General features: G+C 43.1%; 1 protein-coding gene across 1 annotated transcript in view; it reads left to right on the forward strand.

Annotated features, from left to right (window-relative positions):
• The window catches only part of LOC135527488 (G-protein coupled receptor 22-like), a 68,765-nt gene that overhangs the window by 37,560 nt on the left and 6,538 nt on the right, over positions 1-24,667 (forward strand). The window contains exon 2 of the mRNA XM_064955998.1: positions 6,931-7,000. The gene's annotated coding sequence lies outside the window, so the exon portion shown is untranslated. The remainder of the gene's footprint in view (positions 1-6,930; positions 7,001-24,667) is intronic.

Genomic DNA, 24,667 nt, shown 5'->3' on the forward strand with positions numbered 1-24,667 from the left:
TCCCCTGTCCCCTCCATCTCTGTCTGGCCTGTCAATCACATGTCTGCTGGGCTTTGTCTCCATGGAGTCACCTTACTTCCAGCTATACTGTTCACTGTTAACTCTGTATGGCCTGAGGGCTAGCCATGTCACACAAAGGGGCGTGTGTATGCACAGATCCACAGATGACACAATCTCTATTGCACTCCACACTGCCCTTTCCCAACTGGACAAAAGGAAACCCTAAGTGAGAATTCTGTTCATTGACTACAGCTCAGCGTTCAACGTAGTGACCTCCAAGCTCATCACTAAACTAAGGACCCTGGGATTAAACACCTCCCTCGGCAACTGGATCCTGGACTTCCTGGCGGACTGTCCCCCAGGTGGTGAGGACAACTCCAACAGCATCATTAAGTTTGCAGACAACACAAAGTGGTAGGCCTGATCACCGATGACGATGATGCAGCCTACAGGGAGGAGGTTAGAGACCTGGCAGTGTGGTGCCAGGACAACAACCTCTCCCTCAACGTCAGCAATACAAAGGAGCTGATTGTGGGCTGTAGTGGAGCAGGTCCACATCACTTAAGAATTATCATGGTCCACACACACCAACACCGTCGTGAAGAAGGCACGACAATGCCTCTTCCCCCTCAGGAGGCTGAAAAGATTTGGCATGGGGCCTCAGGTCCTCAAAAAGTTATACAGCTGCACTATTGAGTGCATCTTGGCTGGCTGCATCACTGCTTGGTATGGCAACTGCTTGGCATCCGACCGCAATGCACTACAGAGGGTAGTGTGAACGGCCCAGTACATCACTGGGGTCGTGCTCCCTTCCATCCAGGACTTCTACACCAGGTGGTGTCAGAGGAAGGCCTTAAAAAATGGTTATAGACTCCAGCCACCCAGGTCATAGACAGTTCTCTCTGCTACCGCATGGCAAGCGGTACTGATGCACCGAGTCTAGAACCAACAGGTCCCTCAACAGCTTCTACCCCCAAGCCATAAGACTACTAAATAGTTTGTTAAATAGTGTGGGTAGCTATTTGGTTTACTATCTGCATTGACTCATTTTGCACTAACTCTTTTGACTCGTCACATACGCTGCTGTTACTGTTTATTATTTATCCTGTTTCCTAATCACTTTATCCCTACCTACAGTATATGCACATATCAATTACCTTGTACCCCTGCACATCAACTCGGTACTGGTACCCCATGTATATAGCCAAGCTATCATTAATCGTTGTGTATTTATTCGGCATATTATTATTATTATTATTTATTTATTTTCTTTCTCTCTGCATTGTTGGGAAGGGCCCTTAATTAAGCATTTCACTGTTGTTTTACAAAACATGTGACAAATCCATTTTGCGCACACACACACACACACACACACACACACACACACACACACACACACACACACACACACACACACACACACACACACACACACACACACACACACATACACACGGCACAGGCTGGAACTAGATTTTGCACTGTGCCTTTGTCAGAGGTAAGAGTCAGAACCGGTTGCACATCAATGCAAGACGGACTGAGTAGCACTGCAGCCTACAAGTCTTAGTGTAAACGCAGCCTCTTTAGAACAGGTGGACAGAGACAGAAAGGCATTGTCTCACTTCAGGGTCCTCTTGAGGCAGCTTGTTTACCTGTCTGTAAAACAAGATCCCACTTCCTCGGGCCTCTGGTCAGCTGGAGAATTGATATTTGATCTCAAATGAGCCAGATCAGCATGCTAACTACAGATGGTTACTGCTGGAAGTAGAAAACACAAGTTGCTGATCAGTAGTTTGAAGTTGAACAGCTTGGCACTGGACTTAAAGGTTTCTCCTCTTGCTTACTGCTCGCATGTAGAGAACTTTCATTCTGTCAACCCCTTTTTATATGTGAATTTTCTCTCTTCCATGTCTCAACATTATCTATTCGCCTCTCTGTACTTTCTTTGCCTTATCGTCACTTGTGAAAAGGGATCATTTTAGGTTTTAGGTCGTAGTCACAGTTGCTCATAGAAAAAGGGAAGGTTCCCCAAACTATTGCAGTTATTTTTAAAAATCTACAAAAAATCTATATTTGTGTTGTATACATAGATGTGTGTATGTGTCACGGGTAACTTGGTGCGTGAGGGAAGAATCAGGCGCAGAGAGCATATATTTCCACAGGAAGACTTGCACTTTTAATATCGCACAGAAAATAATGCCCAACAAAACAGGGTGCGGAAAATGTGGACCAACCCAACACAACAGGATACCAGGTCCAGAGCACGAACACCAAAAAAACATACACATGTAACATATGAGTAATCCCGCACGAAACAAGGGCGGGTAAACATACTATAAATAAGGAAGCCAATCAAGCACACAAATAGACAGGTGCAACAAATAAGACAAAACAAACAGACAACGAAAAAGGGATCGGTGACGGCTAGTAGGCCAGTGACGCCGAGCACCGCCCGAACAGGCAGGGGGGCCAACTTCGGTGAAAATCGTGACAGTATGAGTATCATCAGATGACTCTGTAGATGATAGTTTGCAGTTCACTCACAGTGTCAGCATGCAATCATCCCCTAAATTAATGGAGAGTCTTCGTTAACCTGTTGAAACTCTAGGGGCGCAATTTCATTTTTGGATGAAAAACGTTCCCGTTTTAAGCAAGATATTTTGTCACAAAAAGATGCTCGACTATGCATATAATTCATAGCTTTCGAAAGAAAACACTCTGACGTGTCCAGAACTGCAAAGATATTTTCTGTGCGTGCCCTAGAACGTGAGCTTCAGGCAAAACCAAGATGAGACGGCATCCAGGAAATGAGCAGGATTTTTGAGGCTCTGTTTTCCATTGTCTCCTTATATGGCTGTGAATGCGAGAGGAGTAAGTCTGCCCTTTCTGTCGTTTCCCCAAGGTGTCTGCAGCATTGTGACGTATTTGTAGGCATATCATTGGAAGATTGACCATAAGAGACCACATTTACCAGGTGTCCGCCCGGTGTCCTGCGCCGAAATTGGTGCGCAAAAGTCAGCTGCAAGTATTTTTCCATGCGATACAGAGAGGAAAGCAAGCTTCCACGAACTGCATATCAATGAAGAGATATGTGAAAAAACACCTTGAGGATTGATTCCAAACAACGTTTGCCATGTTTCGGTCGATATTATGTAGTTAATCCGGAAAAAGTTTTACGTTGTAGGTGACTGCATTTTCGGTTCGTTTCGGTAGCCAGACGCAATGTAGAAAACGGAACGATTTCTCCTACACACAGACGCTTTCAGGAAAAACTGCGCATTTGGTATGTAACTGAGAGTCTCCTCATTGAAAACATCAGAAGCTCTTCAAAGGTAAATTATTTTATTTATTTGGTTATCTGGTTTTTGTGAAAATGTTGCGTGCTAAATGCTACTCAAAATGCTATGCTAGCTTTGCATACTCTTACATAAATTAGTCAATTTCTATGGTTCAAAAGCATATTTTGAAAATCTGAGATGACAGTGTTGTTAAGAAAAGGCTAAGCTTGAGAGCAGACGCATTATTTTCATTTTATTTGCGATTTTCAGAAATCGTTAACGTTGCGTTATGCTAATGAGCCTGAGGCTTTAGTCACAAACCCGGATCCGGGATGGGGAGTTTCAAGAAGTTAAAAGTGCATTCAACCCTGTGTAAATCAGTCAGTTCTTAACGTAAAGACTTAAAACTCAGGATTCTGTAAAAGCCTACTCCAATGAGGATATGTGTTTACTTTTACCTTCCTGTGCCAACCGGACATGCCTTAAATTGGGGTCACAGTGGCTGTTTCGAAGGGTTACAAAAGTCACATCTTTCCAAAACTTCATATGTGTGATTAGGCAACCCTCATGAACTGTAAATCAGTCATTTATCCCGTCAGATTTCCAAGAAAATCTCACACACACACAGCAAGGATGAAGTGACACAGTGTAGGGCTAAGAGAAACACAGAGCCTGCAATAGTCACCTTTGTTCAAACTATCAAAGAACCATCAGACAAAGAGCTCAGAGAAACAGCCTCGTACATTTGCAATAACTTCAATTCATTTTAACATCACGAAAATGACGACATTTAGAAATGTCCCAGAGTCGCAAGACTAGGTGCATTGAAACCGCCTCGGCCCATAGAGACCGACCCCAACGTTTCTGTCCGATAGCTCATTCAAGGACCCCGTAGCAACGCCCGGAAAATGTGAATTTTCAGCACCAATTAAGGTCATTGCTCGAGCACTGAATGACCCATCGAGCCGAAACTCGGGATTCGGAATCGCCTCACATAAGCCTACACATAAAGTCAGAGCTGGACCCGCAGCTAGATCGTAACTACGTGTTGTATGTTTTTATTATGGTTTAATTAAGCTGAAGGCGCTGTGAATTATGGACCTGCTCTGAAATATGTGATAGTTGGCTTCTAAACGAGTTGGGAAAAGTGGGTTTGGTGTCAGATGGTATCAGTTTGGTGTCAGAATGATATCTAATAGACTGATGGACGCTGACTTGGTAGTTGACTTTTGTACATTTGCAATATGTTTAAACAGTGATGTACCATCACCAAAATTACATTCTGAAATCAACACCAACAAGCGATGGAGAGGAACCACTATCACTGCCCGGCCATCCCGAGTTCATCGGCCAAGTCAATTTTGCATTTCTGCAGTATATTTGAGCATGTCAAATTCATGATGGTAAATGCCCATTGAAACATATTGTAAATGAACAGCCGTGCACCTGGTGATTAAAATGTGTTACCAGAAGCACATTTTAAAATGTTTTTTAATGCCTTTAGGGGGAGCAAGGGGTCTACGGTAGGGTAGGGAGTACCCCCCCACCCGTGCCCATCCAATAGGGGGCGCCCCTGGGAATTTTGGATGTTTTTAATTTATTTATTTTTTAACAACATAGTCCCACTTCTCCCTCATCATACATGACAAACAGACCATCTAGGTTGATTCATGGCTTAACATAGTGCTATATATCATTTGGGCAGTATAAATGGGCAGTATAAATGCCATTTGGACATGGTTCACTGACTTGGGTTTGTAAACCGACTTTCTATGATCGTACATGGCAAATGGACATAACATCCTGATTTGGCACTTTCAAATCTTTCATATTGCATTTGGACATTTCTTATTGCATTTGGCAACATTTCTTATGGCATTTGACAATATGGCATCATTTTGCAAATGGACAAAACATGAGCCTTATGGACAAGTGGAAAAAAATGATGACTATAAAATATGACAAAAGTATGTTCATACAGTTCTTATACATGTGCAATTGACAAAGAAAATCAAAAGAATTTCAAAAACGGTCCAGAAAGCACTTTTTTAATGGGGTGATAAATTGTTGAATTTTTTTTCAACTTTTCAAAATTTTACTCTTGGGTCTTGGCTTGTGTTACATTTGCAATATGAACATTTACGGTGGAGCGCGCTCGCCATCTATTGGATTTTTTGCAGTATTACACTTGGCATTTGCCGTATGGCATTTGCAATATGTTTTGAATGAAACGGCGTCCAAATGAGTGGTATTGTACATCGTGTATATGTTTTGTATGGTGCCAATAAGATCCCATTCATTTTTGTCCATTTCAGGGGGGTGTTCCCTTACATGGGGAAGAAGTCAATGTGTTGTTGTGATTCTGGATGGCCACATTGCTAGCAGGATGACAAGAAACCATCCCCACTTTTTCATTGTTTTACTATTCTTGTGAGTACTTCTGGTCCCCACAAGGATAGTAAAAGCAAACACACACACACACACACACACACACTCAAAGACACGGCAATATAGAGGCCGGCGTGGGGGTAGCCTGATGAAATTACGGTGACAAGTACCCTCTGTTTTTTGACAAATGTACAATCACTAGAGATTAAACTGGATGAGCTTAATTCGAGACTATCCTATCAATGGGACCTGAAGAACTGTAATATCCTGAACAAGGACATGGATAATATTCTAGCTGGACAGAATGGCATTGTCAGTTCAGCTCAAGGGGCGTGGTGTGTGTCTCATTGTAAACAAACAGCTGGTACGCGATCTGGTAAGCTGTAGACCATACTATTTCCAATATTTTCCGTAGCTGTCTATTTACCACCACAAACCGATCGTGGCACTAAGACTGCACTCAACGAGCTGTATAGGGCCATAAGAAAACAAGGAAATGCTCATCCAGAGGTGGTGCTCTTAGTGGTCGGTGATTTTAATGCAGAAAAAAATGAAATCCGTTTTACCTCATTTCTACCAGAATGTCACCTGTGCAACTAGAGGGTAAAACAACCTATATCACCTTTACTCCATATGCAGAGCCGCATACAAAGCTCGCCCTCGACCTACATTTGGCAAATCCGACCATACCTCCTCCTGATTCCTGCTTACAAGCAAAAACTCAAACAGGAAGTACCAGTGACACTCTTAATACAGAAATGGTCCAATGAAGCGGATGCTAAGCTACATGACTGTTTTGCTAGTACAGACTGGAATATGTTCCGGGACTTATCAGATGGCATTGAGGAGTTTACCACATCAGTCACTAGCTTCATTAATAAGTGCATCGACGACATCGTCCCTAGTGACCATACATACATATCCCAACCAGAAGCCATGGATTACAGGTAACATCCACACTGAGCTAAAGGCTAGAGCTGCCACTTTCAGGGAGTGGGACACTAACCCAGACGCTTATAAGGAATCACACTACACCCTCAGATAAACCATCAAACAGGCAATGCGTCAATACAGAACTAAGATTGAATCCTACTACACTGGCTCTGATGTTTTTCGGGTGTGGCTGGGCTTGCAAACTATCACAGATTACAAAGGGAAACCCAGCTGCTAGCTGCCCAGTGATGCAAGCCTACAAACAAATAAAGCTACTAAAACAATAATTTCAAAAATAGTCCATTCATCACTCTGATTTCTCAAATTGCAGGGCAGGAAAAGGAAGTCATCCACCGATCGTGGTCAGCTGGCTTCTCCTCTCTGACACCACAAATCCAGCTGTAAGTGACGCTTTATTATTTGGAATCACACAATTACCAGGTGTAGAGTAGGCTGTTGCCTTGCCTCTAAGGCGAATGGGGTCTCTTTGAGACGATAGAGGAAATCAACAAGATCCACAAGCACACATTCACAATAGCTGGCCTCATGTTATCTGCAGTTTTGAGCTGGGAACTGTCCCAATCCATGGTGAATATCACCCTCTCCACAAGCACCCAGTCATGTAATGGGCTGTAAGGCGCAAGTATCCTATTTGTGACCAACTGGCTCGATTCGGTCTTACAGTATATAGCAAAATTTGAAATGGTGTTTTTTTACATTGGATAAAAGTAGAGACTAAAAAATAAAAATACACTACAGTTGAGGAACAATGGGAAAGTAATTCTGCTTTGAAAGTTGATAAACTTGTAACCTTACTTTTGAGAAAATGGGCTTGGAATGTTTTGATACAACTACTGGAGAGCCCTTCTTTGTCTACACCCATTCGGCATCGTTTACACCCTCTTAAGCTTTAGCCTTACCCATCTCTTTAAGGTTTGGTCCCGAGTGTTCTGTCCTAGCAACAGCTGTGAAGCACCCAAGCAAACTGGCTGATGTTGCCTAGCTTGCTAGCTACTTCCAGACACAAATGAGAGAAAGGCTCACTGACCATTTTACTTGCCCTAGCAGAGCTGGTTTGGCTGTTTTTATGTTATCCAGGGTGTTGGTGACAGACACTGTGCTGCTGGCAACAATTTATGCTTTTTTGTCAAAGTTTACAGACACCGGCCATATTCAGTGGGTGTTGAGCGTTCGTAAATTCTTCAGTTATTCTGCGCTTTGGCACACTCAGACGAGAGTGCTCTTTAATCGAAGTAGATAGACGGAGCGAATTTACCAGCTACGTCTATCAACGGTTTTTGCAGTGATATCATTAACATTCTAATGAAATGGTTACTTGGATAGTAGTCTTTTGTTAAAACATGTAGCTAGCTAGCTAAACAATGAACCACTCATGATATTACTACCCTGCATGAATCTTCAGGTAGCTAACCAACCAAGTGCAATGTTAGCTAGCTAACACTAAGCTATAACTAGAAAAGCAAATGGCTTTGAGATACGAATAACATTACAACACAGATCATGCACTTAACATTAGCTAGCGAGCCAGCCAGCTAACGTTAGCTAGCTAGCTAACAGTACACTTTAACTTGAAATGAAAACTACTTTATGACAAAATTAGAACTGTGTAATATATGAAAATGTAGCTAGCTAGACTATCTTACACTACTGTTCAAAAGTTTGGGGTCACTTAGAAATGCCCTTGTTTTTGAAAGAAAGGCACATTTTTTTTGGTCCATTAAAATAACATCAAATTGATCAGAAATACAGTCTAGATATTGTTAATAATGTTGTAAATGACTATTGTAGCTGGAAACTGAAGATTTTTTAATGAAATATCTACATAGGCGTATCTGGAGCATCAGCATTTCTGGGTTCGATTACATGCTCAAAATAGCCAGAAACAAAAAAACTTTCTTGTCTAACTGTCTATTCTTGTGCTGAGAAGTAAAGGCTATTCTATGCGAGAAATTGCCAAGAAACTGAAAATCTCATACAATGCTTTGTACTATTCCCCTCACAGAACAGCGCAAACTGGCTCTATCCAGAATAGAAAGAGGAGTGGTAGGCCTCGGTGCACAACTGAGCAAGAGGACAAATTAGAGGGTCTAGTTTGAGAAACAGATGCCTCACAAGTACTCAACTGTCAGCTTCATTAAATAGTACCCGCAAAATACCAGTCTCAACGTCAACAGTGAAGAGGCGACTCAGGGATGCTGGCCTTCTATGCAGAGTTGCAAATAAAAAGCCATATCTCTGTCCAGTGTCTGTGTTCTTTTGCCCATCTTAATATTTTATTTTTATTGGCCAGTCTGAGAAATGGCTTTTTCTATGTGACCAATACAATTTGATTCGATTGACATGTTACAGGTCATGACATCCTAATCAGACTCTCATAAGGCACCCGTTTACATATCTTAGGTAGGTGCCCACTAGCTCCATCTCTGGGTTGGCATTATGCCCATTATCTTAACATCTTCCTTTTCATATATAATTGGCTCGAGCACTTCATACCATTCTAATACCACAGTGAAAATACATATTTACATTATCAACACCTTTTTAAATTGTATTATTATATAATATTAAAAAAGCCTTTATATCTTAAAAGACAGTCCTCGTACCGCAGGAGCTGTCTTATGTTAGCCCTTGTCCTAGTGTGTCGCACTGGCAGCATATTGGGCACCTATGGGCGTAAAGTTTCTGGCACTAGCACTCTGTATGTCCAGTCGTCCCTCACCAGGATGGGCGTACTCTTTCTTGTGTCCGGCCAGCCTCTTAGGATAAAAGATGGAAGCATGGGGTGGCAGGTTGCCTAGTGGTTAGAGTGGTGGACTAGTAACCGAAGGGTTACTAGATCAAATCCCTGAGCTAACAGGGTAAATATCTGTCATTCTGCCCCTGAACAAGGCAGTTGACACACTTTTCCTAAGCTGTCATTGAAAAATAAGAATTTGTTCTTAACTGACTTGCCTAGTTAAATTAAAAGTCTTATTCTCTGCTGAATGAGTTTTGATACCATCCAGTGTCTGCGGGGAGATGTTTTGATCATTAGCATGGTTCACGTCTTCAAATTCAGCCTGTAGAGCATATACAGTCTCATTTGTCCGATATTGCGGGTAACTAGTTGTTGGGAATGCTGCTCTAGACAAGAAATATGCAACGTGAATCTCTATTCCTTTCTTGTATACTACCTGTAGTTGATAATGTTGAAGCTTTAGCAATATCCTTTGAAGTGGCTTCGGGACAGACAGAAGATGCTTTTTGGAGATAACCTCAAGAGGCTTGTGATCAGTGTGCACCGCGATAAAGTCCCTAGGCCCTTGTCACTTGCATCACATTGTAGGGTCACTTCTTCGGGATTGGTTGGTTGCTCACCAATTTCTTGATTTGCTTCAATGCAGCCTCATGTTGAGGAAGCCATGCCCACAGCAAATCTTTATTGGTCAGTCGACACAATGGCTCATATACGTCAGACAAATGAGGTAAGAATTTGGCTAAGTAATTTACAAAACCAAGCAGTCACTGAACTGTTTTTGCATCTGTAGGCAGCGGCATTTGCTGTACTGCTTCCACCTTCTTGGGGTCTGGCTTCAAGCCTTCAGCTGTTAAAAGATGTCTCATGTATGTAGTACTTGTGAGCCTGAGCTTAACTTTGTCTTTATTCAGCTTTAGATTCATCTCCCTTGCTCTTTGTTAGAGCTGAGTCAGGTTGTGGTCATGGTCCTGCACTGCTTCTTCTATTGTAGCACCACAACCATATCCCAGGATGTCATCAGCTAGGACACTTATTCCTGGCAGTCTCTGAAGTGCATCATGTTGCCTTCGCTGATATTCCTCTGCAGCTGGTTTCACTCCTTCACTCCTGGCAACCTTGTCCACCGGTATCTACCATTGGGGGTCCAAAATGTGGTGAGGTAACTACTCTCTTCATCCTAACGTACCTGCCAGTACCCATTTTTTCCATCCATAACCAAAAAGATTTTCGCTTTTGCCAGGCTTGGCAGTCCCTCTTCAATGGTAGGCATTTAGTAATGTGCCTTACATAAGGCTTTGTTCAGGGCACTTATTATAAGTATTTTTGGTGACCTTCGTAATGACACCCTGTTCTTCCATTGAATTAACAGCCTTTAGTATTTTTCCTTCAGTGGAATACTGATTCGGCAGGGAAGCTGTTAAACTGGTCTAACATACTCATCCCCCACCAGGTGGAGCTCACCTAGCAGGGCCCCCATCCCTTCAAAAACGTCCTCAAATGGTTTCAGTATTGCCTCAGGTTTTCAAGTCTGATGGGACCTTTTGTTTTTCTTTAGTGCTGCTGACATGATGAACAACATGATGGTGGTTGAGCTGTAGCAACTTAAGCTTTTGACACGTTTCTTCTGAAAAAGGCAGGCTTTTACCAGGTTTTCACCTCTTGAAACTTTAGCACATACAATACCAGTCACAAGTTTGGACATAGCTACTCATTCCAGGGTTTTTCTTTATTTTTACTATTTTCCACATATAATAATAGTGAAGACATCAAAGCTATGAAATAAAACATATAGTTTTTATTTATTTATCTAGGCAAGTCAGTTAAGAACAAATTCTTATTTACAATGACGGCCTACCCTAGCCAAACCTGGACGACGCTGGGCCAATTGTGTGCCGCCCTGTGGGACTCTCAATCACAGTCGGATGTGATACAGCCTGGATTCGAACCAGGGACTGTGGTTATGCCTCATGCTCTAAGATGCAGTGCCTTTGACCGCTATACCACTCAGAAGCCCATATGGAATCCTCTAGTAACCCAAAAAGTGTTAAACAAATCAAAATATATTTTATAGTTGAGATTCTTCAACCCTTTGCCTTGATGACAGCTTTGTACACTCTTGACATTCTCTCAAACAGCTTCACCTGGGATGCTTTTCCAACAGTCTTGAAGGAGTTCCCACATATGCAGAGCACTTGTTGGATGCTTTTCCTTCACTCTGTGGTCCAACTCATCCCTAACCATCTCAATTGGGTTGAGGTCGGGTGATTGTGAGTAGTTTGGATGAAGAGAGTAGTTACCTCACCACATTTTGGACCCCCAGTGGTAGATACCGGTGGACAAGGTAAGTGTACAAGATAAGCCAAGATATAAGTAACAAAAAAGATATCCCTAACCCCCTTCCAAAAATATAAGTAATAAAATAAGTACAATTTAATACAAAAAATACAATTGCTCTGTATTGCCCCCCCCACCCCCCAAAAAGAACAAACAAATTATAAAAATACAACATCTCTAAATAAATAATAACTAAATGAAGTGTACATAAACAATTTGTTTAAAAAGATATTGAAATGAATGAAATGAAATTAAACAAAAAAAAGGAAAATGCAAATACATTTATATAAAAAAAGCTATAAGTAATAAAGAGTAGTAAAAATAAGGTAATTTTGTGTGTGTGTGTGTGTCAATATGTAAGTCGTGAGTGAGTGGGAGTCAGGGCAAAAAGTCTCTTGAGAAGCAGGTGTGACGAGTTAGTGAAAATAGTGTGTAAGATGCAGGTGATTATTTGTGGTCTATTGCACAATCAGATGTTCTCGGTAGGCAGTTCTTCTCCTGTCTGCTAATACAATCAGGTCCTCAAACTCAGGGGAGCGCCAGGGTCGGGAGGTTATTAAAAATGTATCCGGGTCTGTCTCCACATCAGACATTGTGGACAGGTCCACAAGACTTCACTCAAAGCCTGTATAGGTAATTCTAAATAGAATATCTCTGCCTCTCATATTATTTCTGAATGATTGGCTGCCAGAATAGATTTACCTCCACAGCCAGGTAGAAGGGTCATTTCAGCCAGGCATATTACCGAGTAGCCATTGGGCCATATACAGGATTCTTTATTTATTTTACCTTTATTTAACCAGGCAAGTCAGTGAAGAACAAATTCTTATTTTCAATGGTTAACTGCCTGTTCAGGGGCAGAACGAAAGATTTTTACCATGTCAGCTCAGGGGTTTGAACTTGCAACCTTCTGGTTACTAGTCCAAGGCTCTAACCACTAGGCTACCCTGCCGCCCCATGATGATAACCCTGAGGTCAAGGGAAATGTGCCCGGAAGAGGATCCCCCATACTGAGATTGGAGGTGAGCTGCTGGGATAGTCTTTGATGTGGTAGCAGACACTTCATGGGGCTGCAGATGACAAATATTAGGACTTATTTTATTGGCAACTGTTAAGTAACATAAACTCGTCCCTTTTTCAGGACCCTGTCTTTCAAAGATAATTCGTAAAAATCCAAATAACTTCACAGATCTTCATTGTAAAGGGTTTAAACACTGTTTCCCATGACTGTTCAATGAAACATAAACAATTAATGAACATGCACCTGTGGAACGGTCGTTAAGACACTAACAACTTACAGACGGTAGGCAATTAAGGTCACAGTTATGAAAACTTAGGACACTACTAAAGAGGCCTTTCTACTGACTGAAAAACACCAAAAGAAAGATGCCCAGGGTCCCTGCTCATCTGCGTGAATGTGCCTCAGGTATGCTGCAAGGAGGCATGAGGACTGCAGATGTGGCCAGGGCAATAAATTGCAATGTCCGTACTGTGAGACACCTAAGAGAGCGCTACAGGGAGACCGGACGGACAGATTATTGTCCTTGCAGTGGCAGACCATGTGTAACAACACCTGCACAGGATCGGTACATCAAACCTCACACCTGCGGGACAGGTACAGGATGGCAACAACAACTGCCCGAGTTACACCAGAATGCACAATCCCTCCATCAGTGCTCAGACTGTCTGCAATAGGCTGAGAGAGGCTGGACTGAGGGCTTGTAGTCCTGGTGTAAGGCAGGTCCTCACCATCACCGGCAACAACATTGCCTATGTGAAAAACCCACCATCGCTGCTGGACCAGACAGGACTGGCAAAAAGTGCTCTTCACTAACGAGTCACGGTTTTGTCTCACCAGGGGTGATGGTCGGGTTGGCGTTTATTGTTGAAGGAATGAGCGTTACACTGAGGCCTGTACTCTGGAGCTGGATCGATTTGGAGGTGGAGGGTCCGGCATGGTCTGGGGCGGTGTGTCACAGCATCATCTGACTGAGTTTGTTGTCATTGCAGGCAATTTCAACACTGTGGGTTACAGGGAAGACATCCTCCTTCCTCATGTGGGACCCTTCCTGCAGGCTCTTCCTGACATGACCCTCGAGCATGACAATGCCACCAGCCATACTGCTCGTTTTGTGTGTGATTTACTGTGCGTGTTCTGACTTGGCCAGCAAAGAGATCTCAATCCCATTGAGCACGTCTGGGATCTGAGAGTCTTTAGGTGCCTTTGGCAAACTCCAAACGGATTGTCATGTGCCTTTTACTGAGGAGTGACTTCCGTCTGGCCACTCTAACATAAAGGCCTGATTGGTGGAGTGCTGCAGAGATGGTTGTCCTTCTGGAAAATTCTCCTATCTCCACAGAGGAACTCTGGAGCTCTGTTAGTGACCATCAGGTTCCTGGTCACCTCCCTGACCAAGGCCCTTCTCCCCCGATTGCTCAGTTTGGCCGGGTGGCCAGCTCTAGGAAGATTCTTGGTGGTTCTAAACTTCTTCCATTTCAGAATAATGGAGGCCACTGTGTTTTTGGGACCTTGACACAATCCTGTCTCGGATCTCTACAGGCAATGCCTTCAACCTCATGACTTGCTTTTTGCTCTGACATTTACTGTCAACTGTGGGACCTTTATATAGACAGCTGTGTACCTTTCAAAATCATGTCCAATCAATTGGATTTACCATAGGTAGACTCCAATCAAGTTGTAGAAACATGTCAAGGATGATCAATGGAAACAGGATGCACCAGAGCTCAATTTCGAGTCTCATAGCAAAGGGTCTGAATACTTATGTAAATAAGGTATTTCTATGTTTTTATTTGTAATTAAATACATTTTAGAACAAGGCTGTAATTTAACAACATGTGGAAAAGTCAAGGGGTCTGAATACTTTCCGAATACATTTTATGCAGCAACTTGAAGAAATGCATTTTGGACTATGGTCTAGTATATGGTTTCTGGTGCTTTCTATTTCAGCAACCACATGTTTTCAGAGGTCAACAGAAGACCAACAATCCTTTATTGGCGAGCTTGTTTTTTTATTTTATTGTTTTAAGTGTGTTGCAATACTATATATACAAAATTATGTCACCTCTTCAAATTAGTGGATTCGGCTATTTCAACCCACCCATTGCTGACAGGTTTATAAAAATGATCACACAGCCATGCAATCTCCATAGACAAAAAGTGGCAGTAGAATGACCCTTACTGAAGAGCTCAGTGACTTTCAATGTGGCACCCTCATAGGATTCCACCTTTCCAACAAGTCATTTTGTCAAATTTCTGCCCTACCAGAACTGCCTCGGTCAACTGTAAGCACTGTTATTGTGAATTGGAAGCAACAGAGCAACAGCAGCTCTCCCGCAAAGTGGTAGGCCACCTTGCTCACAGAATGGGTTTGCCGAGTGCTGAAGTGCGTAGCGCATAAAAATCGTCTGTCCTCGGTTGCAACTCTCACTACTGAGTTCCAAACTGCCTCTGGAAACAATGTCAAAACAAGAACTGTTATTCGGGAGCTTCAAGAAATGGGTTTCCATGGCCGAAGAGCCGCACGCAAGCCTAAGATCTCCATGCGCAATGCCAAGCGTCAGCTGGAGTGGTGTAAAGCTTGCCATCATTGGAGCAGTGGAAAGGAGAGATGAATCACACATCACCATCTGGCAGTCCGATGGATGAATCTGAGTGTCACGCCCTGGTCGAAATATATTATGTTTATCTTCATTTATTTGGTCAGGCCAGGGTGTGACATGGGTTATTGTGGAGTGTTTTTGATTTGGGGTTTTGTGGGGTGTCTAGTGTAGTCTATGGCTGCCTGAGGCGGTTCTCAATCAGAGTCAGGTGATTATCGTTGTCTCTGATTGGGAAACATATTTAGGCAGCCATATTCTTTGAGTGTTTCGTGGGTGATTGTTCCTGTCTCTGTGTTTATATTCACCAGAGAGGCTGTATAGTATTTTCACGTTTCCGTCTGTTGTTTTTGTACATTTCAGTTATTTCATGTCTAGTCTATTTTCATCAATAAACATGAGTAACCACCACGCTGCATTTTGGTCCGCTCCTCCTTCAACAGAAGAACGCCGTTACAGAATCACCCACCACAACAGGACCAAGCGACGTGGTAACAGGCAACAGCCGCAGCAGGAGCAGCGTAACAAGACTTTCTGGACTTGGGAGGAAATCCTCGACGGGAGAGGACCCTGGGCTAAACCAGGGGAGTGTAGCCGCCCCAAGGTGCAGTGAGAGAGGGAATGGACATGGGAGGACGAACTGGACGGTAAAGGACCCTGGGTTCAGCCTGGAGAATATCGCCGTCCCAAGGAAGAACTGGAGGCGGTGAAAGCGGAGAGGCGCTGGTATGAAGAGGCAGCACGACAACGCGGTTGGAAGCCCGAATGTAAGCCCCAAAAATTTCTTGGGGGGTGGCTCACAGGGAGTATGGCTACGCCAGGTAGGAGACCTGCGCAAACTTCCTGTGCTTACCGGGGGGGCTAAAGAGACCGGGCAGGCACCGTGTTATGCTGTGGAGCGCACGGTATCTCCATAGCCCGGTGCGGTACATACCAGCTCCTCGTATTGGCCGGGCTAGAGTGGGCATCGAGCCAGGTTAAGTTGGGCAGGCTCGGGGGCTCAAGAGCTCCAGTGTGCCTGCACGGTCCGGTCTATCCAGTGCCACCTCCACACACCAGTCCTCCGGCGGCAGCTACCCGCACCAGGCTTCCTGTGCGTGTCCTCGGCCCAGTACCACCAGTGCCAGCACCACGCATCAGGCCTACAGTGTGCCTCGCCTCTCCAGCGCTGCCGGAGCCTTTCTCCTCTCCTGCGCTGCCGGAGTCTCCCGCCTGTTCAGCGCTGCCCGAGCCTTTCTCCTCTCCTGCGCTGCCGGAGTCTCCCGCCTGTTCAGCGCTGCCCGAGCCTTCCTCTTCTCCTGCGCTGTCGGAGCCTCTCGCCTCTCCAGCGCTGCCGGAGTCTCCCGCCTGTTCAGCGCAGCCAGAGCCTTCCTCCTCTACAGCGCTGCTGGAGTCTCCTGCCTGTTCAGCGCAGCCAGAGCTGCCAGCCTGCATGGAGCAGCCAGAGCTGTCAGTCTGCATGGCGCAGCCAGCGCTGTCAGCCTGCATGGAGCAGCCAGAGCTGTCGGTCTGCATGGAGCTGTCGGTCTGCATGGAGCTGCCGGTCTGCATGGAGCTGCCAGTCTGCATGGAGCTGCCAGTCTGCATGGAGCTGCCAGTCTGCAAGGAGCTGCCAGTCTGCAAGGAGCTGCCAGTCTACAAGGAGCTGCCAGAGCTGCCAGTCTGCATGGAGCAGCCAGAGCTGCCAGTCAACCTGACTCTTCCAGATCTGCCAGTCAGCCAGACTCTCCCAGATCTGCCAGTCAGCCAGACTCTCCCAGATCTGCCAGTCAGCCAGACTCTCCCAGATCTGCCAGACTCTTCCAGATCTGCCAGTCAGCCAGACTCTTCCAGATCTGCCAGTCAACCAGACTCTTCAAGATCTGCCAGCCAACCAGACTCTTCCAGATCCGCCAGTCAACCAGACTCTTCCAGATCCGCCAGTCAACCAGACTCCTCCAGATCCGCCAGTCAACCAGACTCTTCCAGATCCGCCAGTCAGCCAGACTCTTCCAGATCCGCCAGTCAGCCAGACTCTTCCAGATCCGCCAGTCAGCCAGGATCTGCCAGAACCGCCAGTCAGCCAGGATCTGCCAGAACCGCCAGTCAGCCAGGATCTGCCAGAAACGCCAGTCAGCCAGGATCTGCCAGAACCGCCAGCCAGCCAGGATCTGCCGGATCCAACTACCTGGCTAAGCTTTCTCTCAGTGCTGGGCTTCCTCTCAGTCCCGAGCTTCCCCTCAGTCCCGAGCTGCCCCTCAGTCCCGAGCTGCCCCTCAGTCCCGAGCTGCCCCTGTCCCGAACTGCCCCTCAGTCCCGAGCTGCCCCTCAGTCCAGTGGGGTTCTGGGTGAGGACTACTAGGCCATGGTCGGCGGCGAGGGTGGACTATCCTAGGACGCGAGGAGGGGGGACTAAGACATTTATAGAGTGGGGTCCACGTCCCACGCCGGAGCCGCCACCATGGACAGACGCCCACCCGGACCCTCCCTATTGTTTGATGTGCGTCCGGGAGTCCGCACCTTAGGGGGGTTCTGTCACGCCCTGGTCGAAATATATTATGTTTATCTTCATTTATTTGGTCAGGCCAGGGTGTGACATGGGTTATTGTGGTGTGTTTTTGTCTTGGGGTTTTGTGGGGTGTCTAGCGTAGTCTATGGCTGCCTGAGGCGGTTCTCAATCAGAGTCAGGTGATTATCGCTGTCTCTGATTGGGAAACATATTTAGGCAGCCATATTCTTTGAGTGTTTCGTGGGTGATTGTTCCTGTCTCTGTGTTTATATTCACCAGAGAGGCTGTATAGTTTTTTCACGTTTCCGTCTGTTGTTTTTGTACATTTCAGTTATTTCATGTCTAGTCTATTTTCATCAATACACATGAGTAACCACCACGCTGCATTTTGGTCCGCTCCTCCTTCAACAGAAGAACGCCGTTACACTGAGTTTGGCGGATGCCAGGAGAACGCTACCTGCCTCAATGCATAGTGCCAATTGTAAAGTTTGGTGGATGAGGAATAATGGTCTGGGGCTATTTTTCGTGGTTAATGCTGCAGCATATAATGACATTCTAGACAATTCTGCGCTTCCAACTTTGTGGCAACAGTTTGGGGCAGGCCCTTTTCTGTTTCAGCATGACAATGCCCCATGCACAAAGCAAGGTCCTTACAGAAATGATTTGTCGAGATTGGTGTGGAAGAACTTGACTGGCCTGGACAGAGCCCTAAACTCAACCCCATCGAACACATTTAGGGGGGGGCGTGGCTTTCTGATGGTACTTTTTGCCACCCATGAGTAGAGGTGTTGTACCAGTTTAGGTGGTCTATGGTAGAGGTGGAGTTTTACCTCTTAAAGGAACAAATGTGTCTTATTTCAGGAAATTAGGAGTATGTTGTGCATCACTACTTTACAGGAGAGGCATTTGGAGTATCAAAATGTGTTTTTTGGAAGACATGCTTTCTGGAACATGTAGAATGGCTGTTACTGAAGAGCTCAGTGACTTTCAGTTTCATGTGCCTTAATAACAAACGTATATGCCATCTGTAAATATGAATAAAACATTAAATTACGAAACTGCTACGGAAAAAGACAGGAACCTCGCCATGATTGGCTGAGATAATGGATCGCCTGGACATGCCAAAAGATGAATTCGGATTGGTGTGCTTTGTAGCACTCTTCTGATTGTTACATGATCTGCTAAGTATGTGTAGGTAACCCTTTCTAATGTGGCTATTTTGAAAGATATCACAAAGAACTGTATAAGTGTTACTAATGCTCTCCACTTTCTGTGGGATCAAGCTTTGAAATCAGTGGAATGCCTGGTGGATGCAGAGTATGATAGATATGCAAATCATTTGGAGGGAGTCAAAAAGAGAACACACTGAAAAAAGCTATTGTATTAAACACCTGTCTCCAGATTACATCTTCAAACTAAGGTTAGCAATGGCATCCGTGACAGAGAAGGATAAGCGTTCATCCATGTATACGGGTAAGAGAGTCTAGCTAGCTACATTTTCAGTTACTATAAATTTCTAATTTATTTAGAAAGTAATTTTCATTGCAAGTGAAAGCATACTGTTTTCTAGCTAGCTAACGTTACGTGTGTGAGCCATTTGCATTGCTAGTTATAGCCTAATGTTAGCTAGCTAGCCAACATTGAAACTAGTTAGATGGTTAGCATTAGCTACCAGCAGATTTATGCAGGGTAGTAACATTATGAGTTGGGATTATGGTTCATTGTTTAGCTAGCTAGATACATGTCTAAACAAAAGACTCCACTATACAAGTTACCATTTCACTGTACTGTTCGGTGGTGTAAAATTCTTAAGTAAAAATAAGACGTTTAAGTTTTTGGGGGGTATCTGTATTTTACTGTTTATATTTTTGACTTTATACTTTTACTTACCTACATTCCTAAAGAAAATAATGTACTTTTTACTCCATTATCTCTGACACTCAAAAGTGCTAGTTACATTTTGATTGCTTAGCAGGACATGAAAATGGTCCAATTCACACACTTACCAAGGAAACATCCCTGGTCATCCCTACTACCTCTGATCTGACGGACTCATTAAACCCACATTTTTGTTTGTAAATTATGTCTGAGTGTTGGAGTGTGCTCCTGGCTATCCGTAAATAAATAAAAAACAAGACAATGGTGCCATTTGGTTTGCTTAATATAAGATATTTTTTTATTATATATACTTTTACTTTTGATACTTCAGTATATTGAAAACCAAATACTTTTAGACTTATTTTAGTATTTTATTGGGTGACTTTCACTTTTACTTCACTCCTTTTCTATTAAGGTATCTTTACTTGTACTCAAGTATGACAATTAGGTACTTTTTCCACCACTGGTACCATTTACACCTTCATTATCCAGTGCATGTTACAAATAAACTTAGATTTTATTTGATATAGTGTGTATTTACCAGAGACGGTAATGTGAAGAACAACATGACCTGTACCAAAGTCACATTAGCATATAATGTAAGGCCAACAAGACAGTGTCTAAGTTCTAAAATTCACAGGTAGAATGCACTGCTTTTATTTTGTAACATCATAACCATAAACTGTTTTCTCAACATTAACTTGTAATACTGATATTATTGTGAGTATATTTTCCTGCTGTAACAAATGGCTTTGTCACTATGGTGGTACTATAATAAAGGCAAAAATAAAGTACCTTTCTCCACAGGTAGAAATTCCATCTGAGGTATGAACTGGGGTACAATTATGTAAATATAACTAAAACCTCAAAGGAGGATCTTACAGGGTACTACCTCAGTGACAAGCAGTTGAAGCCCTTTAGGAACAATTCTATTTATTTCTGAGAGTGTATGTTCCCTCAGCCCTTTGTTCCATCAACCCTATGTTCCCTCAGACCTACAGTGGGGCAAAAAAAGTATTTAGTCTGCCACCAATTGTGCAAGTTCTCCCACTTAAAAATATGAGAGAGGCCTGTAATTTTCATCATGGGCACACTTCAACTATGACAGAACGAAATGGAAAAAACATTGTAGGATTTGTTATGAATTTATTTGCAAATTATGGTGGAAAATAAGTATTTGGTCAATAACCAAAGTTTAACTTCTTGAAACTCCCCATCCCGGATCCGGGATCGTGACTAAAGCCTCAGGCTCATTAGCATAACGCAACGTTAACGATTTCTGAAAATCGCAAATAAAATTAAAATAATGCGTTTGCTCTCAAGCTTAGCCTTTTCTTAACAACACTGTCATCTCAGATTTTCAAAATATGCTTTTGAACCATAGAAATTGACTAATTTGTGTAAGAGTATGCAAAGCTAGCATAGCATTTTGTGTAGCATGTAGCACGCAACATTTTCACAAAAGCCAGATAACCAAATAAATAAAATAATTAACTTTGAAGAGCTTCGGATGTTTTCAATGAGGAGACTCTCAGTTACATAGCAAATGTGCAGTTTTTCAAAAAAATATTATTTGTGTAGGACAAATCGCTCCGTTTTGTTCACGTTTGGCTATGAAAAAACCCTGTATACAGTTATAGCCTGAAGCTCATTAGCATAATGTAACGTTAACGATTTCTGAAAATCGCAAATAAAATGAAAATAATGCATCTGCTCTCAAGCTTAGCCTTTTCTTAACAACACTGTCATCTCAGATTTTCAAAATATGCTTTTGAACCATAGAAATTGACTAATTTGTGTAAGAGTATGCAAAGCTAGCAATGCATTTTGAATAACATGTAGCACGCAACATTTTCACAAAAACCAGATAACCAAATAAATAAAATCATTTACCTTTGAAGAGCTTCTGATGTTTTCAATGAGGAGACTCTCAGTTACACACCAAATGCGCAGTGTTTCCTGAAAGCGTCTGTGTGTAGGAGAAATCGTTACGTTTTCTACATTGCGCCTGGCTACTGAAACGAACTGAAAATGCAGTCACCTACAACGTAAAACTTTTTCCGGATTAACTACATAATATCGACCGAAACATGGCAAACGTTGTTTGGAATCAGTCCTCAAGGTGTTTTTTCACATATCTCTTCATTGACATGCAGTTCGTGGAAGCTTGCTTTACTCTCTGTATTGTTTGGAAAAATACTGGCAGGTGACTTTTGCGCACCAATTTCGGTGCAGGACACCGGGCGGACACGTGGTAAATGTGGTCTCTTATGGTCAATTTTCCAATGATCTGCCTACAAATACGTCACAATGCTGCAGACACCTTGGGGAAACGACAGAAAGGGCAGACTCATTCCTCTTGCATTCACAGCCATATAAGGAGATCATGACAAACAGAGCCTCAAAAATCCTTGTCATTTCCTGGATGCCATCTCATCTTGGTTTTGCCTGAAGCTCACGTTAAAGGGCACGCACAGAGAAGATCTTTGTATTTCTGGACACGTCAGAGTGTTTTCTTTCGAACAGTAGCAATTATATGCATAGTCGAGCATCTTTTTGTGACAAAATATCTTGTTTAAAACGGGAACGTTTTTCATCCAAAAATGAAATTGCGCCCCTAGAGTTCAAAGAGGTTAACAAAAGTTTATCTCAATACTTTGCTATATACCCTTTGTTGGCAATGACAGAGGTCAAACGTTTTCTGTAAGTCTTCTCAAGGTTTTCACACACTGTTGCTGGTATTTTGGCCCATTCCTCCATGCAGATATCCTCTAGAGCAGTGATGTTTTGGGGCTGTTGCTGGGCAACACGGACTTTCAACTCCCTCCAAAGATTTTCTATGGGGTTGAGATCTGGAGACTGGGTCCCAGCTCTCTGCAGGTCATTCACTAGGTCCCCCCGTGTGGTTCTTGGATTTTTGCTCACCGTTCTTCTGATCATTTTGACCCCACGGGGTGAGATCTTGCGTGGAGCCCCAGATCGAGGGAGATTATCAGTGGTCTTGTATGTCTTCCATTTTCTAATAATTGCTCCAACAGTTGATTTCTTCAAACCAAGCTGCTTACCTATTGCAGATTCAGTCTTCCCAGCCTGGTGTAGGTCTACAATTTTGTTTCTGGTGTCCTTTGACAGCTCTTTGGTCTTGGCCATAGTGGAGTTTGGAGTGTGACTGTTTGAGGTTGTGGACAGGTGTCTTTTATACTGATAACAAGTTCAAACAGGTGCCATTAATACAGATAACGAGTGGAGGACAGAGGAGCCTCTTAAAGAAGAAGTTACAGGTCTGTGAGAACCAGAAATCTTGCTTGTTTGTAGGTGACCAAATGCTTATTGTCCACCATAATTTGCAAATAAATTCATAAAAAATCCTACAATGTGATTTTCTGGATTCTTTCTTCTCATTTTGTCTGTCATAGTTGAAGTGTACCTATGATGAAAATTACAGGCCTCTCTCACCTTTTTAAGTAGGAGAACTTGCACAATTGGTGGCTGACTAAATACTTTTTTGCCCCACTGTATGTTCCCTCAGTAGCTTATTGTTATAAGGTAGAAAATGCAGATTATTTCACCATCTACATAAATATATAAGGGTATATATGGGACCTACTAAATATGTTAAATAACTATGACTTTTACCTTTTGTCAATATTACCAGAGCAGTTCTATGCAAGGGACAAAAATGTGTTACAATAAACATACATCTGATCTGTTATTGGCGGTCCTTATTTATTCATTCATGCAACACTGGATCAACTGACCAAAATATCTGTGTACATCAAGGATGTAAAAAATATACAATTTGTTATCACATAACATCACGTTTTTCTATAATGTCTATAATGTCCCTCTTTTCTGAATCTGCAAGTCTGATCTCCACTAGAGACCCTAATGGCAAATGTCTGGCCTCCTTTGATTTTCAAGCTAGACTTTGGCTGTGTCCTGGCTCATATGGAGATAAAATATCAGAGATGGGTTGGGGCTGTCGTGGAAATTCATACTGAGAGAGACTTTGTCATTTCACCGGGCCGAGAGCCTAACCTTTACACAAATGCAGAGTTATTTTATATAGCTGACACTAAGAATGCTTAGTCATGGCTAGTTCCACCCCTCCCATGCAGGCCAAGGGGCATCATAAGCTACTCTGGGTTCATCCGGTCGTTATCTGCACAGGGTTGTTGTCTTAACCCCACCCCACCTTAGTTTCCCAGTTGCAAGAATGATTTTGAGACAATGGGGGATTGTTCTACTCCTAAATTGTCTCTAATTAAACACATTCTTGTCTATGTAATGCAGTCGTTAACTCATTTGTCTGCTCAGGTCATCTCTAGTGACCATACACCCAGATTAGCTGCAGGGAACAAGAGTTGAGACCATAAAAACACAGCATTAGTAGGACAGAAATGTCTTGCCATTTGTTAAGTATTAATTGCTAAAAATTAATATCAATCAAATCAGGTAAATACGTAATTTTTCTATCACAGGGCTAAACCAAGCCTAGCCTTAAACGTGATTAAACAATAATTTGTATCTGTTTTAAAAGTGACTGGTAGCCAGTGTAGAGAAGGTAAAATTGGTGTAATATTGTTACGTTTCCTGGTGCCTGTTAAAATACGAGCTGTAGACAATGGAGTGATTTCTGACTGAGACAGGTATACAAAGAGTTACAGTAATCTTGGCATGAGGAAATGGTTGTGGGCCCAATACAACAACCTCTGATTTATTTTCATTGGGCAAAAGAAGATTGTCAGACATCCAACATATTATATCAGCAAGACACTTGTGAAGCGTAGCTAAGCTAGCTTGGTTACTTGGTCTGATTGGTAAAGAGCTGCGTGTCATCCGCATAGCAGTGAAACTGAATGTTATGATTGCGGATGATGTTTCCAAGGTCAACAAGGATGTTTTGATAAATAGTGTCAAACTGAGATCCAAAAGGACAAGAATAGAGCGTTCACTTGCATCTGCAGCAAATAGAAGGTCATTACTGACTTT

Source organism: Oncorhynchus masou, chromosome 5 (assembly GCF_036934945.1).
Source record: "Oncorhynchus masou masou isolate Uvic2021 chromosome 5, UVic_Omas_1.1, whole genome shotgun sequence".
Classification (NCBI taxonomy): domain Eukaryota; kingdom Metazoa; phylum Chordata; class Actinopteri; order Salmoniformes; family Salmonidae; genus Oncorhynchus; species Oncorhynchus masou.